This window comes from Arvicanthis niloticus, chromosome 12 (assembly GCF_011762505.2).
Source record: "Arvicanthis niloticus isolate mArvNil1 chromosome 12, mArvNil1.pat.X, whole genome shotgun sequence".
Taxonomy (NCBI): Eukaryota; Metazoa; Chordata; class Mammalia; order Rodentia; family Muridae; genus Arvicanthis; species Arvicanthis niloticus.
In genome coordinates this window covers 45,787,613-45,803,782 of record NC_047669.1, presented here as the reverse complement: position 1 = coordinate 45,803,782, position 16,170 = coordinate 45,787,613, and positions in this window count along the sequence as shown.

The window sequence follows — 16,170 nt, the reverse complement described above, 5'->3', positions numbered from 1 at the left end:
CTAAATAATAACTAAAGAAGGAAAGCTCTTGGCAGACATTTCTATTCTACTTCATCAGCATTATTTTTCATATTAACTCACACTATTAATATTTAATATTATAATTTAGATACAATAAATAATACATGCCAGTTCTTTATGTATTTTCACAGAAATCTTGAACGTAGAATAACTTACTTACTTTTTAAATAGTTACAAGTTACCCTAAATTATTGGACTTGATTTTGGTTTACATATAAATGAACACAACTTTGTTTTTTTGGTTTTTTTTTTTTTGGAAGGGTTTTTGAACCAATGTCCCTTTTCTAGACCTTATCGCCTTGTCCTAAATGAGAACATCATCACTGATATTGCTTAGCTCCGTCAAATTTATTTTGAATGAATATGCCTAACATTTTTACATATATGATTACCCACTTCTCTAATATTACTATTCCCGTGGAATCACTTTATCAAAAACAGCAATTCAATAATAGTTTTCTTTAAATAGCTACTTGAAGGTCATTGTGAGACGCCTTCCCCATGGGATCAGAGAGAACTATGAAATGTCACCACAGCGTAGATTGTGATTGTCTCTAACCACATGAAAGGTGTTTTATAAATAAATCTATGTTTATAACAGATGGCTTACTGTAGAGAAGGGAATCAATAAGAGAGGTGAAAACACCCGTGTCAATAAATATTAACAACTCAACGTCTAAACAACAATAAAATTCATGGCAACTTTATATATTACCATTTATAATCCTTAGTTTTAATATGATTTATTTTTTTCAGGTTCAATACAATTCATTCTTTTTGTTTCATAGAAATATATCGTTAACATCTGATATCACACATTTCAAGTTATGCATATTACAGATATGACTATAAATAAACTGCATGCTTTATGTCTTCATATTTCTTAAGTCCTGTGAATACACCATGGCATGCTCAGAACTTACAAGAGTGCCAAGAATTTTCAGCTTAACCGCCTGTGGTAGAGTTTGTGGAGAATTATCTTTTTAATTTCCCAGATGGTAAAATAGAAAAGTTTTTGAAACTGTCTATGTATTTGATTGTCCTCTGATGGTTTTCTTTACAAAGCATTTGAAGTTTATTTATCATTGAATGCCTTATTGTCTATGAAGGTCTTTATAACATACAATCTTCCGTGTGGAGGAATTAGTAGCCAATTATTGTCAGTTTTTCTTTTTCAAATTTTGGATTTTCTAAGCTTTAGGAAAAACTACAGCGTGCTGTGGGCTGAATTTCATATTGAACTTACTTCTTTCTTTAGATCTGTGAAGACAATTTCCTATATAAGTTGTCTTTTCCATATTATTTCATGTAGCTTAAAATCTGTGTGCTCTAAAATATATGATTTTAGTAAAACTTACTCTGTATATTATAACAAATATAGAATGAAAATACTTAGAAAATGATATGTAAATTGGTCCTTGAAGCAACAGTTAAATGATAGATCCAATGCATAAAGCCTTTTGTATTTAATATTCAGATTCACCTTGACCTCTATAATAGGTTCTACCCGAATAACCCAGAGTAAGCTGAGACTGTCACACTCTAAAAAGTCTGTTTTCACTAAAACCAAAGCAAACATGAAAGATTAGCATGTGTGGTCAGAAGACTTAAGTCAAAAGCTTTGGGCAAAAAACATTGAATCAGAAGTTTCAACCCTATCACATAGGTTTGAATATAACTAACTTATTTATGCATTGAAAATTGTACACCTGAATACAAGGTCTCTGGGTCAGATCTATTTCTCACTATCCAGCTCTTTCTAGAACACTTTCTAGAATGTCAGAACATTGCCCTGCAAATTTCACATAATGTATTTTATAATTTTATACTGATCTTTATTATGTTATTTGTCATTTTTTTTGTCTACTATCATGAAAGTAAGAGTACTTGAAATGTTTACAGCAGTAACTACTGCAGTAGGACCTTACTGAATGAATGAACTTCACACTGAATAGCAGATCACATTAATGTTTTCATTCAGTAAAGGGCAGGTTAATTATATAAATAATGCACATATGTATGTAGAATATGCATGTGTGTGTGTTTGTGTGTATGCATGTATGTGTGTGTTGTGTGTGTTTGTGTGTATGTGTGTTTTGTATCCTGAAGGGGTGTAAAGAGAACTGCTCTTATTTATTTTTTTCTCCTCCTAGTGTTCAGTTTATTAAAATTGTGTCTTGGTCTGCTATTCAGTTTGGTTAATTTTTCAAATGTAATGAATGTCCAGTCTCTCCAGGTAACCTATTATGCATTGCCTATGTGGCTTAAATGTCAGTTTCTATGTTTTCTTGGTTTGGTACAGAATGTTAGGCATTTATTCATCATCTGAAGTTTAACTTCTTTCATTCTCATGTCAAGGACACCAAGCTTGGTTTGTTGTTGACTGAAGTTTTACTGCATAATGTTGTCTCATTCTAAACTCATGTTCTATAAATGAAAACCTGAGCCCTGAATACCACCTCTCATTTTATCATGTGTGTTCATACACTAGAAGATGCCATAGAATAAACTAATATGTGTAAATGAAGTAGGGCATGGTAAACACTATTGAACTTTTGAGGAAAGAATTTATTATAGGTATTAAAAGAGATTATATGATGACCATAGAACAAAATCAGTAATATACTAAGACCTTAAAATGTTGATGTCTAGTATAAAATGAAAATTGCTTCTGATCAAATCAAAAAATTTCTTACTAATTTCCAAGTATTTAATCATTATAAATAAATCTATAAGACTAATTAATACTGGTAGGTTTTAAATCAGTAGCTTCTTAAGTATAAATAAAAATAGTTTGGTTTGTTGCAGGGTACACAAAGTCTTTCTAAAATCTTTAAAATACACTGTTGCTATAATAATATTTTCAATACACTAACAAAAAATATTACAGGAAAGAATATTACAGTAAAATTTTAATTTGCCTAATGTTCTCAAATGGTTTATGTTTCATTTTTCATTATTTATATTTTGGCATATTTCACACACATTAATAAGGAAATGAAACACTTGGAATCAAAACACAATTTATATGTGACTGAAAGCATTTCATTGAGCTACACATTTGCATTTATTGCTCATGCAAATTCACAATAACTTTTATATAATGACATCAAGAGTTGCCAATATAATATAATAAAATTCTCTAGTGAGATTTTTCTAATATTTCTATTGATACAGTCTTGGAGAAAAAGGAAGAAAAATGAAGAAACATTGCTCATAAATGTAATGAATGTACTCCCTGCAGTTTTCTCACATACAAAAGCAATAATTCTTAAAATAGTTAATGATTTCTGCATCTGGTAAGACATGCCCATAAACCCAGGTCATGGAAGGTGGATGGAGGGAGGAGAATCATGAGTTCATAGCCAGATTCAACTACAGAGTGAGTTCAAGGATAGCCTGAGATATATAAATCATTCTCCAAAATCAACCATATATATATATATATATATATATATATATATATATTACATTACACATTACATATTACATGTCACATGTCACATATCATATATCATATATTATATATTATATTTTATATATCATATATCATATAAAGATATATCATATGTAGTATATATAAACCTTTGCTTAATGAATTATCTATAGAGTGTTATAATTTTATGTGAAGCGTCTGAATACATATTTATACATCTCAAGCATACTGAACAGTTTATATTTAAGTGGTTGCTTATGGCAGAAGATATTCTTAGGGATAGTTTATCATAAGCAATAGTCCTTTTACTAGACAGGAGATATTTATTTTAAGACTCTCAGTGGATGCTTAAAATATCAGTTAATAGTGAATATTAGTACTATAATCTTTCCCTCCATATACAAACAATATCTACAATCAGCCTTTCTCTCCCAAAAATTGCTTTACAGCTTCTCTTTCACATCTTTGTTGTGATATTCATATTCATAGATATTCATAGAGCAACTCAAATAAGATAAGAGCTGCTTACACACAAATACTACTGAGACTAGGATACAATGGGCCTAGGAGGTATGAGGTGTATCCAGAGCAGAAATTGCACAGAGAACTGAATATTGTCTTATCAATGAAGATGGTCACTGTGAGATTCATTTCACTCTACAGAATAGTGACAATTTTTAAATTAATGGATTATTTTTTTCTGGAATATTTTTTATTCTGTTTTTCTTCCAGATCTTTCTTGACTATGAGTTACTTATTCCAATGATTCCTACTTCATTTAATGTAAGAATACCCTTGTTACTTCTTAAATTATGATTGTAGTTTCATAGAAAACTGTTCACGTTTCTCCATTGTACATGTTTACTAAAGTGCTCCACAGCTGGATTTTTTGTTATTAGGTTGATATGTGCTTCTCCCTAAGGAATATTCTCAAACATTACCTTTTGCCCCTGATGAGAGGTTGGAGGTAAGGAGGTATATTATAATGCAAATCAGTATCAGATGGAGATGAGTAATGAGAGCAAATAAATCAGTTTATGTGAGAAGCTTTCCACAGGAACTATTGTTACTATAAAAAAGAATATGATGCCAACGTGTTAATGTATTTTATGTGTACACACACAGACACACACACACAAACATATATGCAGACATGTGCACATACTTCATGAGCATTAGATTTTCTGGAACTAGAGTTACAGATGATCATGAGCCATATGGACTCAAGGAATTGAAACCTGATCTTGTGCTAGATCAACAAGTGATCTCTCAAGACTTCTCCCACCCCTGGAAGTGGGATAATCATTGTTTTTATTTATATAATGAGGAAAAAAGAAAATATTCCATTATTTCAACATTTTCAAAATTATCAAATTGGTTCTAAATATTTACCTTAAATCCTGTAAGCAATACAATATATCATATATTTGTATGAGAGCCTTTTGGGCATATTGGCAGCATAGGAAGCCCTGTAGACCTTTCACACTCAGAACACAATTTAATGATAATTCACAAACAAATATGTACCATGAAATCTCGTAAATTTAGTGAACTCTGAGTGAGATGAAAACCTGTCTCATTAAATTCAAGATGTAGTCTCAATAAAATAATTGCTCCAGCATAGCCTAGAGTTCTGGGAGAAAACTTTTATAACTTGGGTGTCTGCTAGTTATTTTAAAGTAACTGAAAGTACTTTAGAGAGAAGAGTGCTATGAGTCTGAGAACTCTAAGAAGACCTTGTCAGAGCACCTCCCTTGGCTTGACTAATAAAAGTGAAGTCTCAGTTTACTCCACAGAGGATCAAAAGTGTATTTCATATAATCATGGTTTCTGTGAGTTTATGAGTACAACATCCTTTGGAAAGAGACATGAAGAGTGATGGAAAAGGGTGGAGAGGGAGTAAGGGGTAATTACAATCATAATTCATACATATGTATAAAATTTTCAAGAAGAAAGAATATGATGAAATTTGATTTTGATTATAGTATCTCTCTTGGTGGGTAACTGCAGAATCACAATTGGAAAACAGGGACATAGAAGGCTTTGTGGCAACCCCTATCTTTACCTATTCCTCCAAAGTAGCAGCATATACAAAAGTTACTAAACAGAATACCTAAAAATTATGACAAGGATATTGAAGTACAGGTGGGGAAGGACTAAGTTTTCTTTAAGGTGCTGGACACTGAGAGCTTGACCATGCTCCAATGAGTATAGAGTATAAGCACAACACAAATACACAAATACGTTGGATTTTAATCTTCTTCATCTTTGTCTTCTTCTTCCTCATCCTCGTGCTCCTCCTCTTCCCCTTTGTCTTCTTCTTCATCTCCATCTTTCTCTTCATCTTCATCTTTGCCTCCTCCTCCTTCTCTTTTTTTTTTGGGGGGGGGGGCAGGAATTCAAAATGGTGGAGGGGAAGACCTGGGATAATTGAGAAGTATATGTAATAGGGGTGTATGATGTGAAATTCTCAAAAAATCAATAAAAATAGTATAATACAAAATGATTTTGATGTTCAGGACATTAAAAGTTACCCAAAACATTGTCTTCTGCATAGCTGTATTAGAGTACCACAGAGTTAGCATGCTGTTGTCATCTTGGGACTACAGAGGATCAAGAGAGGGGTTTTAACTGGTGGGTAGATGGTTACACAGTCCATTACTCAGCTCGTTAGAAGAATCAAATAGGCAGGCAGTGATGGCGCACACCTTTAATCCTAGCACTTGGGAGGCAGAGGCAGGTGAATTTCTGACTTCAAAAGCCAGCCTGGTCTACAGAATGAGTTCCAGGACAGCCAGGGCTACACAGAGAAACCCTGTCTCGAAAAACAAAAAACAAAACAAAAACAAAAACAAAAACAAAAACAAAAACAAAAACAAAACAAAAACAAAACAAAAACAATAAAAACCAGAAGAATCAAATAGAAAATACCAGATCCCAACTTTCCCCCTGACCCCAAAAGAAAAAGAGGTCAACTGAAAATTTGTTGTCCAGATTTTTCTGGGATTTTTCTGAATAATGTGTTTCAGTCTTACATAAGGGGAACAGAGTTTGATATTCAGGAAACAAGTTGTAATTGCATATAGATATGAGGGGAGTCTTACTCTTTGGATAGGCTGTCTGGTAATGTTTTTAAGCTTTTTGGGGAACCAAACTCTGGCAGAGGTAACTTCACTGTTCAATGTGTATACACCTACACAAGAAACCAGAAATAAATAATAAAAATAGAAGATGAAAATAACTATAAAGAAACCGATCTTTTGCACATGTGTATTACTTCCCTGTGAGAGAATTCAGGAAGAGAAAGTTTGAAAAAAGTAATAATTTCAGTGATAGCAAAAATAAAAGAGAATTCTAAACAGCATTTATGGTAATGGAGAATCTAATATTTGTGTTTCTGAAGCATATAACAAGAGGATTTAATGGATAGTAATTTCCTCCCACTGGTGGATACTATAGATCTAATAATGCTTTAGCTCCTTACTGTCATAGACTCACTTGTACATTCCTGGGACAGTTTCTAGGTGCCAACCATACATTTCTTTTATGTATGTATGTATGTATGTATGTATGCAATTGTATTGGCTATTTTATTTATCTACATTTCAAATATTATCCCCTTTCCTGGTTTGCCTTCCATAAACACCCTATCCTCTCTCTCCTGCCCTTGCTTATTTTTTTTATTTGTTTCATTTATTGGATATTTTATTTACATTTCATTACATGTTATCCCCTTTCCCCGTTTCTTCCTCACCCCCACAAAAGAACACACATGGTATGCACTGATAAGTGGATATTAGTCCAAAAGCTCACAATAGATACAACTCACAGACCACATAAAGCTCATGAAGAAGAAAGACCAAAGTGTGGGTGCTTTGGTCCTTCTTAGAAGGAGTAACAAAATACTCATGTGAGAAAATATGGAGACAAAGTATGGAGCAGAGACTGAAGGAGGGATAGTCTGAGACTGTTCCACCTGGATATGGATCCCATGTAAAGTCACCAAAGGTAGATGCTGATGTCGATGCCAGGAAGTGAATGCTGACAGGAGCCTGATATACCTGTCTCATTAGAGGTCTGCCAGAGCCTGATATATACAGAGGTGGATGCTCAGAGCAAACCATTCAACTGATCATGAGTCCCCAATGGAGGAGTTAGAGAGAAGACTGAAGGAGCTGAAAAGGTTTGCTTCCCCATGGGGAGAGCAACAATACCAACCAACCAGAGCTCCCAGGATCTAAACCACCAGCCTGGGAGCACGTAGAGAGGAACCCATGGCTCCAGCTGTATATGTAGGGGAGGATGGCCTTGTTGGTCATAGGTGGGAGAGGAGGTCCTTGGTCCTGTGAGGACTGCCCTTGCTTCTATGAAAATGCTCTGCTAACCACCCCCTCCCACATCGCCACCCTGGTATTCCTCTACATTGGGCATCAAGTCTTCACAGTACCAAGCACCCCTTCTCTCATTGATGCCAAACAAGACCATCCCCTGTTACATTTGCAGCTGGAGCCATGAGTCGCTCCATGTGTACTCTTTGATTTAGTTCCTGGGATCTCTGGGGGCATCTGGTTGGTTGATATTGTTGTCTTTTCTATGGGGTTGCAAACCCCACCAGCTCATTCAGTCCTTTCCTTAACTTCTCCATTGGGGTCCAGAGAACCAAATAACCCTATTAAAAATAGGGTGCAGAGCTAAACAAAGAATGTTCAAATGAGGAATATTGAATGGATAACAAGTACTTAAAGAAATGTTCAACTTCCTTAGTCATCAGGGAAATGTAAATCAAAACAGCCCTGAGATTCTAACTCACACTAGTCAGAATAGATAAGAACAAAAACTCAGGTGACAGTAGATGCTGGAAAGGATGTAGAGAAAGAGGAACACTCCTCCATTATTGGTGTGATTGTAAGCTGATACAACCACTGTGGAAATCAGTCTGGTGGTTCCTCAGAAAATTGGAGATAGTACTACCTGAGGATATAGATATACCACGCCTGGGCATATACCCAAAAGATGCTCCAACATATAAAAAGGATACATACTTCACTATGTTTATGGAAATCTTATTTATAATAGCCAGAAGCTGGAAGCAACCCAGATGTAATTCCCCAGAAGAATTGATACAGAAAATGCGGTATAGAAAATTTACACAATGGAGTACATCTCAGCTATTAAAAACAATGTCTATATGAAATTTGTAGGCATATGGATGGAACTAGAAAGTATCATTCTTAGGAAGGTAACCCAGTCACAAAAGAACACACATGGTATATACTCACTGATAAGTGGATATTACACATCAGAATAGCAATCATACATTTCTATGTTGCCAATGTTTAACCATCCTTCTTAAATATTCACATGACAGGAACACTGGAAAACATGAAATGTGTTTTAGGTGTGTTTCTTATATCTACTGTTTTACATTGCTAGAGGCACTACTGCTTTCCAGATTCTTGTTACTTTCTATCTCTTATTATTAGAGTAATGAGAAGTAGACAGAAGAAATTACAAGAACAAAGGAAGTGTATATTTTCTAGTCACTGATGGAGATTAGATGTCCTCCCCATTAATACAATGGATGTGCAATTTGATGATAGTTCTAATGCCAGACTAGAAAATAGCAGTTGTACAACACAAACATGGACCAAGTAGGAAAGGCAAGGAAAAGTTGAGGGTAGCTTATGTTAAACCTTTCAGTGGTAGAGAGCATAATGAGGTGACTTACAGTAATGAGGCAGAGGGAAGAAAACTTTTTCTTTCTTACAGTATTTTCTGATGGTATGCTTATCAAGCCCTCATAGCTTGAAGTCAGACTGTTAGTGTTAATATTAATAATCATTTAAGTTTAGTAGATCTTAAGACATAAAAAGGTAACAGATTTGAGTAGACAATGAATGTGTGACAAAGATGAAATCAAGATCTTCAGTTGGTTAGCATATCACACCTACACTTTATTTTAATTCCAAATGCATTATGATGACAAAAAATTATAAGGAAGGTGGAGAAAAGATGTAACAGATATTGAAAGTAAGAAGCCAGCCAGAACAGCATTTGAGAATATTGGTCAGAATAGTAAGTTAGTTAGGAGATAAGTGAGTCTAATTTGCACTCCCCTTTTACCCCTTGATTGGTCCTTGTGGCTGGGGCAGACACCTTGCTGGTCTGCTCCCATGAAGAAAACATAAAAAGTTTAAAGTTCGTTCAAGACACAAGAAAGGTTTGATGATACTAAAATAGAAGCCAGATTCAAAAAAATGTACACATTTAAATAGGAAAATTAATATACTCCTATCTTTATTTATGATATTCTGGAGGTAAGAAACTCATAGCCCTAATAAAAATAAGAATAATTCATTTTTATGCAGTCACACTCAAAAACTGGATTCTTAATTAAAATGATTATTTTTAGCATTTTTTTGTTTTGCTCAATTTATATACATAGACAAAATCATTTTGTCTGTAAATTTACTTTCTCAGTACAGCTAACATAGAATGTATACTCTTCATCTCTAAGTGATCTGTGACCCAGAAAAAAGAATAGTTCCTGTTGCTAAAAGATTTGTGATCCATGTCACTAAATATAATATTTTATCTAAACTTTTTGTGCCATAAGTACATGGTCTAAAAATGAAGCCATCAATAGATTAAGGAATTAATATGTCTTTTGGCTTCTTTGAATGTGTACATGGTTTGCAATGGTGACCTGGTTGAATCTGGTAAACTAAATACTCAGGCATTAAATATTATAATTCTGATACCAAATTCAAGGTTTAAGTAGTAGAGGTACTTGGTCAGAGCAAGTCTGGATGTCTTCTATAGAATCATTGCTGTGTCTGAATCATAGAGAAAGGGATGGTGTGCTCCTAAAGGTGAATTGCAAGTGATATAATGCACAGAGATTACTTTCTCAGGCCATTCATAGGTATCAAAATCTCACTCTTGATAACATTTATCATATTTTTTTGTTATTTGAAAGAAATCAAATTTTTATTTTTTTTTTTATTCCACACTGTGGAGGGATACTGCGTTACCCAGTTTCTCTTTCACCAGTTTCAAATACAGCCACCCAGCCTGACACAGGTATCTACTCTGGGCTAAAGAATCTTCTATTAATTTCCTTGGTTTTTAGCTATAGGCAAGAACCTAGTGTTTTAACATACAATCTCAAAATTCTGTCAAGTAATTACCCCCCAAAAGAGAAACAGTAGAAAAGGGTTCTAGACACATGAATCTATATTACTTATAAAAGAACACAACAAAGATTCTCTGAGTCTTAGAGCTAAGCTATTCCTAGTTCCTCACAAACTTATACTTATAAAAGAACACAACAAAGATTCTCTGAGTCTTAGAGCTAAGCTATTCCTAGTTCCTCACAAAACAAGTCACAAAGATTGGTAAATGACTTAATTTACACCAGATAAAGCATTGGCTACTACAGAACTGTAGGCAAGTGCCTGGGTGGTAAATTGTGAACCATGCCTTTTGAACCAAAAGTTTAAAGACTATAAATAAATCGAAATAAATGTTGACACCCTTCTCATCTCTAAATGTAGCCCTCCCTTCCCCTTGGAGACTGTTAGACACAATCCTGCAAGGACAAAGTAAGGAGAGACAGCAAACATAATTGGATGGACATTAATATATGGCAGAAAGACCTCTACAGACTTCTACAGAGACAAGTCTTTATTGTTTCAGAGACAGGGTATACAAGGGCTTTTTGGAGGGAACGGGTGTAAAGGGTTAATTGGTCACAGCATCAAGCAAATGAGAAGGGTTGATTGGCTCTATACAAGATTGCTCTTAAGACTTGTATTTAGGGACACTCTCCAGACAAAGACAGGCAAAGACAGGAAAGCATTGCTGAGAAAGAGAGTCTTCCATTTTTCCCTGAGCTCAGAAAGCCATTCAGTCATGGGGACTATTACCTTAATAGCAGGGTTCTCCAACACCCAAGTGTGAGCTAATCATAGAACCTACATCTTGGGTTGTTGGGTTTTTTTTCCCACAATTATCGCATTTCAGACTAGCACATGTATCTGCTCTGGGCTGAAGATTCTTTTATTAATTTCCTTGGTCTTTAGCTATAGGCAAGAACCTAGCATTTTAACATATTATCTCAAAGTTCTGTCAAGTCATTACCCTCCAAAACAGAAACAGTGGAAAAGGGTTCTAGACAAATGAATCTTGTATTACTTATAAGATCCCTCTGGGCCCTTGGTCCTAAAGCTAACTTATTAACTCTCTAAGCTCTTTGGTGTTTTACAACAGTTGGGAGGCAAAATAACCCCAGACTTGGTCTAAACAGATAGTAGGTCACTTAATTAGCCTATAGTGATTTCTATATGTCTACAAACATATCACTGGAGCTGGAGAGATGGCTCAGCAGTTAAGAGCACTAACTGCTCTTCCAGAGGTCCTGAGTTCAATTCCCAGCAACCACATGGTGTCTCACAACCATCTGCTATGGGATCTGATGCCCTCTTCTGGTGTGTCTGAAGAGATCAAAGTATACTCACATATTTAAAAATAAATAAATCTTTTTTATATAAAAAAGTACTTACCATTGATTATATAAAGAAAAATACTTTAATTTTACAGAAAAAAGCCACAGAAAACTACCATAAACTTAGGATTTACTAGCAAATCCAGATACATAAGTGCAATTTTAGGCATATATATATATATATATATATATATATATATATATATATATACACACATATATGGTTTGCTGATCTAGATGGTGGCAAAAGATTCCTTTGAACAGAAAGGCAGAGTGGTGATACAGCCCACTGAGTCTTTTACTGAAGTGTTAAGGATAAAAAGAGATGTGAGACAAAATGGTGCATTTATAACAAGGAAAACTATAACAAGAAGAACCTGTCCAGCCTGCAAACCCACTAGAGCAAAATTGAGTTTTTATTACTAGTGATTATTTACAACTTTGAACATGAGAGTAGATAACTGGTCATATCCCTCACCAGCTATGACATTTGGAAATGTGAGCCTTGTTCCTAGCCAGGACAACCCAGTACAGCTGGCCATAGTCACTAGAGTTGCTGACAAACTGGCCCCGAGGGCATGAGAGCAGGCGAGTTGGTGGGCTGACCAATTCAGATACCTCTAAGGCCCAGATCCAGGTCTTCAGATTGGCCAACACCAACATCCTGTCCAATGATGAACTGTGACACACTATAGCTTCTATAGGATTTTTTTTTCTGTTGAGGGGGAGTTTCAAAGGTTGAAGAGTACTTATGAGGAGAGAGGCAGATGAGTCAGATTGGGGTGCAAGATGTGAAATTCACAAAGAACCAAGAAAAGGTTAAGAACAAAAGCAAATTTATCAAAGACATGGAAAGTGAAGATTTATAAGGACTGAGAAAATACAAAAATTGCACCGGCATCTCCACATTTGCAGGGAGCAACAAAATCAGCATTTCCTCTCAGCCTAATATTTTTTGTTATTATAGCATCATGTGGAAACTAAAATGTTGATTACATATGCAAATGCTTGAGAAGTAATTAAAAACCAGTAATTCTGGATGATACTTTTCCATTGAAATGGCACAACGTAAATAAATCAAATATTTGTCTTGACACTAATAGACTTAGCACTAAACTATATTCCAGTTTATGAGGTTTTTTTCCTCAGAAGAAAACCTCAATGATTATTGCTTTGCTCTTGGGCAGGTTTTCTAGGACATCTACAGAATTCTCTAGGTATCTTTTAAATTTCTGTGTTTTTATAGATCCCTTGATTTCTAACATGGTTCAATGTTGTAGAAAAATTGATGGCTCATCAATATTTTAGAATTGTTATACTGCAGTATATAACTTTTAGAAACATTTACTTAATCCTATTGCTTAACAGTTAACAAAGTAAAAGAATTGAAAAAAATTCACAAGTAGAATAACACGACATTTTAGTGGAGGTATACAATGTGAATGCTCTTAGGTTCCTAAAATAAAAAGGATTTCAGTTCTCAGTTACTAGGAAGAGATGAGAAAGTGTGAAAATCATTTTTTAAAAGTGATGCAAGTTTATTTTTGATTTAAACAGATTAAAAATAATAATATTACAGCAGATTGGTTAGAAACGCTATCAGATTGCTTCCACTTTAGTCAAACTAGGAGACAGAAAACTTCATGGAGATATTTGTGTCTGAGATAAGGAATTTCCAATGTGGATCTACCACTAGAAAAAATGTATATGATATCAAGCTTGATACCCATAAGTGTCTTCCCAGAGCAAAGGCATCTTGGCAGTTGGAAGCCAAGGAGTACAACAAAGTTATACCACTTAAAACACCTCACATGATGACCTTACTGAGAAAAAGAAGAGAACAGTGGTTGACTCTGATAAAGCCTAGAGAGAGAAGAGTGCTGGACAAAGTGGAAGCTTTTCTAGATTTTGTTTAGAGTATAGGCAGTGAGCTTAGCAGAAAAGCGTCCTATGGTAGGAGACATTGATTGGTGCTTAAAGGTGAGTTGAATCACTGGGGCTGAGATTTACAAGACTTGGAGCTTGGGGTCAAGTCAGGGTCAGGATGTTCATTTTTTGGTTCTTTTACCAGAAAATACCCACTTCCCAACAAATCAGTGAAAGTGTGGTGGTTTGAATATGCTTGGCCTATACGGAGTGGTACTATTAGAAGGTGTGACCTTGTTAGAGCAGGTATGTCACTGTGAAGGCCAGCTTTGAGGGCTCCTAGTCTCAAGCTCCATCCAGTGCAGAAAAGAGATCTTCTTCCTGGTTGCTGGCAGAAGTCAATCTTCTGACTGCCTTTGATTTAAGATATAGAACTTTGGCTCCCCAGTACCATGTCTGTGTGCATGTTGCCATCTCCTCTTGATGATGACAATGGACTGAACCTCTGGAACTGTAAGCCAGCCACAATTAAATGTTGTCCTTTATAAGAGATTTCTTGGTCATGTTATCTCTTCATAGCAATAAAACACTAATTAAGAAATGGAAAATTAAAGACAAAATTCTTGAACAAAAGGAAATATTGGACATTTTTTGGTCCATATTCACAATTATGTTTGTGTACATGTGTATGCAATCGTACTTGTGTGTTATATATGCATGTGCATATCTGTGTAAGTTTGTACATGTCCACAAACATGCCTAAAGATAGAATATAATATCTGACATTTAGCTCAATCATGCCTTTCCTTACTCATTTCACAAAGTTTCATTAATAAGCCTTGGGCAATGCGGGTATCCAGCAAGTTTTAATGTTCAATCCATGTTTCCCCCTATAAGGTTTACATGCAATAATACTCAATTATTTGAATGAATTATAGGGATTTATCTCAGCTCCTAATATTTGTATAATCAATTGGTGAGCTATGTTTCTAGGCCCAGAATTATATTTATACATTCAAATATTTTTCATAGAAAATAATAAGTGTATTGAGTGTTCACTTTGAACATAGGATTGAAGAAAAGAAAATAGAAACATTAATTTTAATTTGGGATATTATGACTACATAAAGAAGAAGCCAACAGAATATTATACTATCTAAATATATATTTTTTATTTCCATTATCTTTCAATTATGCCCAAAACTGATTATAATAGCTCTTGGGTTTTTTGTGAACAAGAAAGGTGCAAAATTACCAGGACTTTTAAACTTTTAAAGTTTTAAACTTTTTAAACTTTTAAACTAAATTTAAAATTTAAAATTTAAAAATAATGTATATTTCATAAAAACTATAGACTCATTTTTAAATATCTACTGATACGGTAGGAATGAGAATTCCTTTCAGAAGTAGGCAATTTGAATTGGTAAACAGAAGGCAGAGAAAGAAAAGGAGAAAGAAGTGGTATAGGAATTACCATTAGGTATCTACTTTTGAATGCTCAAATATAAGGAGATGTAATTTTTACTGACATTTGTATGAATCCTCTACTTGAGACATCTTATGCAACCAATATTTTCTTGCCCCTTTAAGGAATTATTGACCAGGGCCCTAAAGTATTGTCCTTGTGGTTTACATGTATTTCAGGGTATAAGTATACATAACTTTCCCATCTTCTTTCCTCTCTCCAAACCCTTTCATGTATCAATTTTTCTCTCTTTCAAAATCATGACACTTGTTTCATTAAATGTTGTGTATGTACATATATATTCCTAAATACATAAATACAATGTATTAAGTCTGATAATGTTACTTTTGTGTATGTTTTCAAGACTGACTACATGACTGCCTAAGTATGAGATAAACAATGACAGTTAACTATAACCACCCTAAAGAGGATTGGGAAAGCTCAGGAGGCCAAATCACTACACAAAGTTCTACAGGCAATTTGGAAATACTAGGAGTAGACAAATAGTTTTCCCTGGGGAAGAGCATGCCTAGTAGCTATCCAGTACCAAAACTTTACATATTTCATTGTCATATAATTCTACCTTATCACACTTGGCTAAGTCAGTGGTTCCAAAAGTTAAAATATTAGACACAAACACATACACACAAGAGAATGAGAGAAAGAGACAGACAAACAGAGATAGAGAATGAGACTCTAGGTTCAATGTTCAAAGAAAAGTCACAGTTTTTGTTTGTTCTCTTATGTACAGAAAGTAGTTTTACTTAGATCTAGAAATTTGTATGCTAATTTACTTTAATGAATACATTCTTATTCATTTCCATACATAAGGAAAACAAAAATCTGTCAGGAACAGAGCATTATTAGAAAACTGTT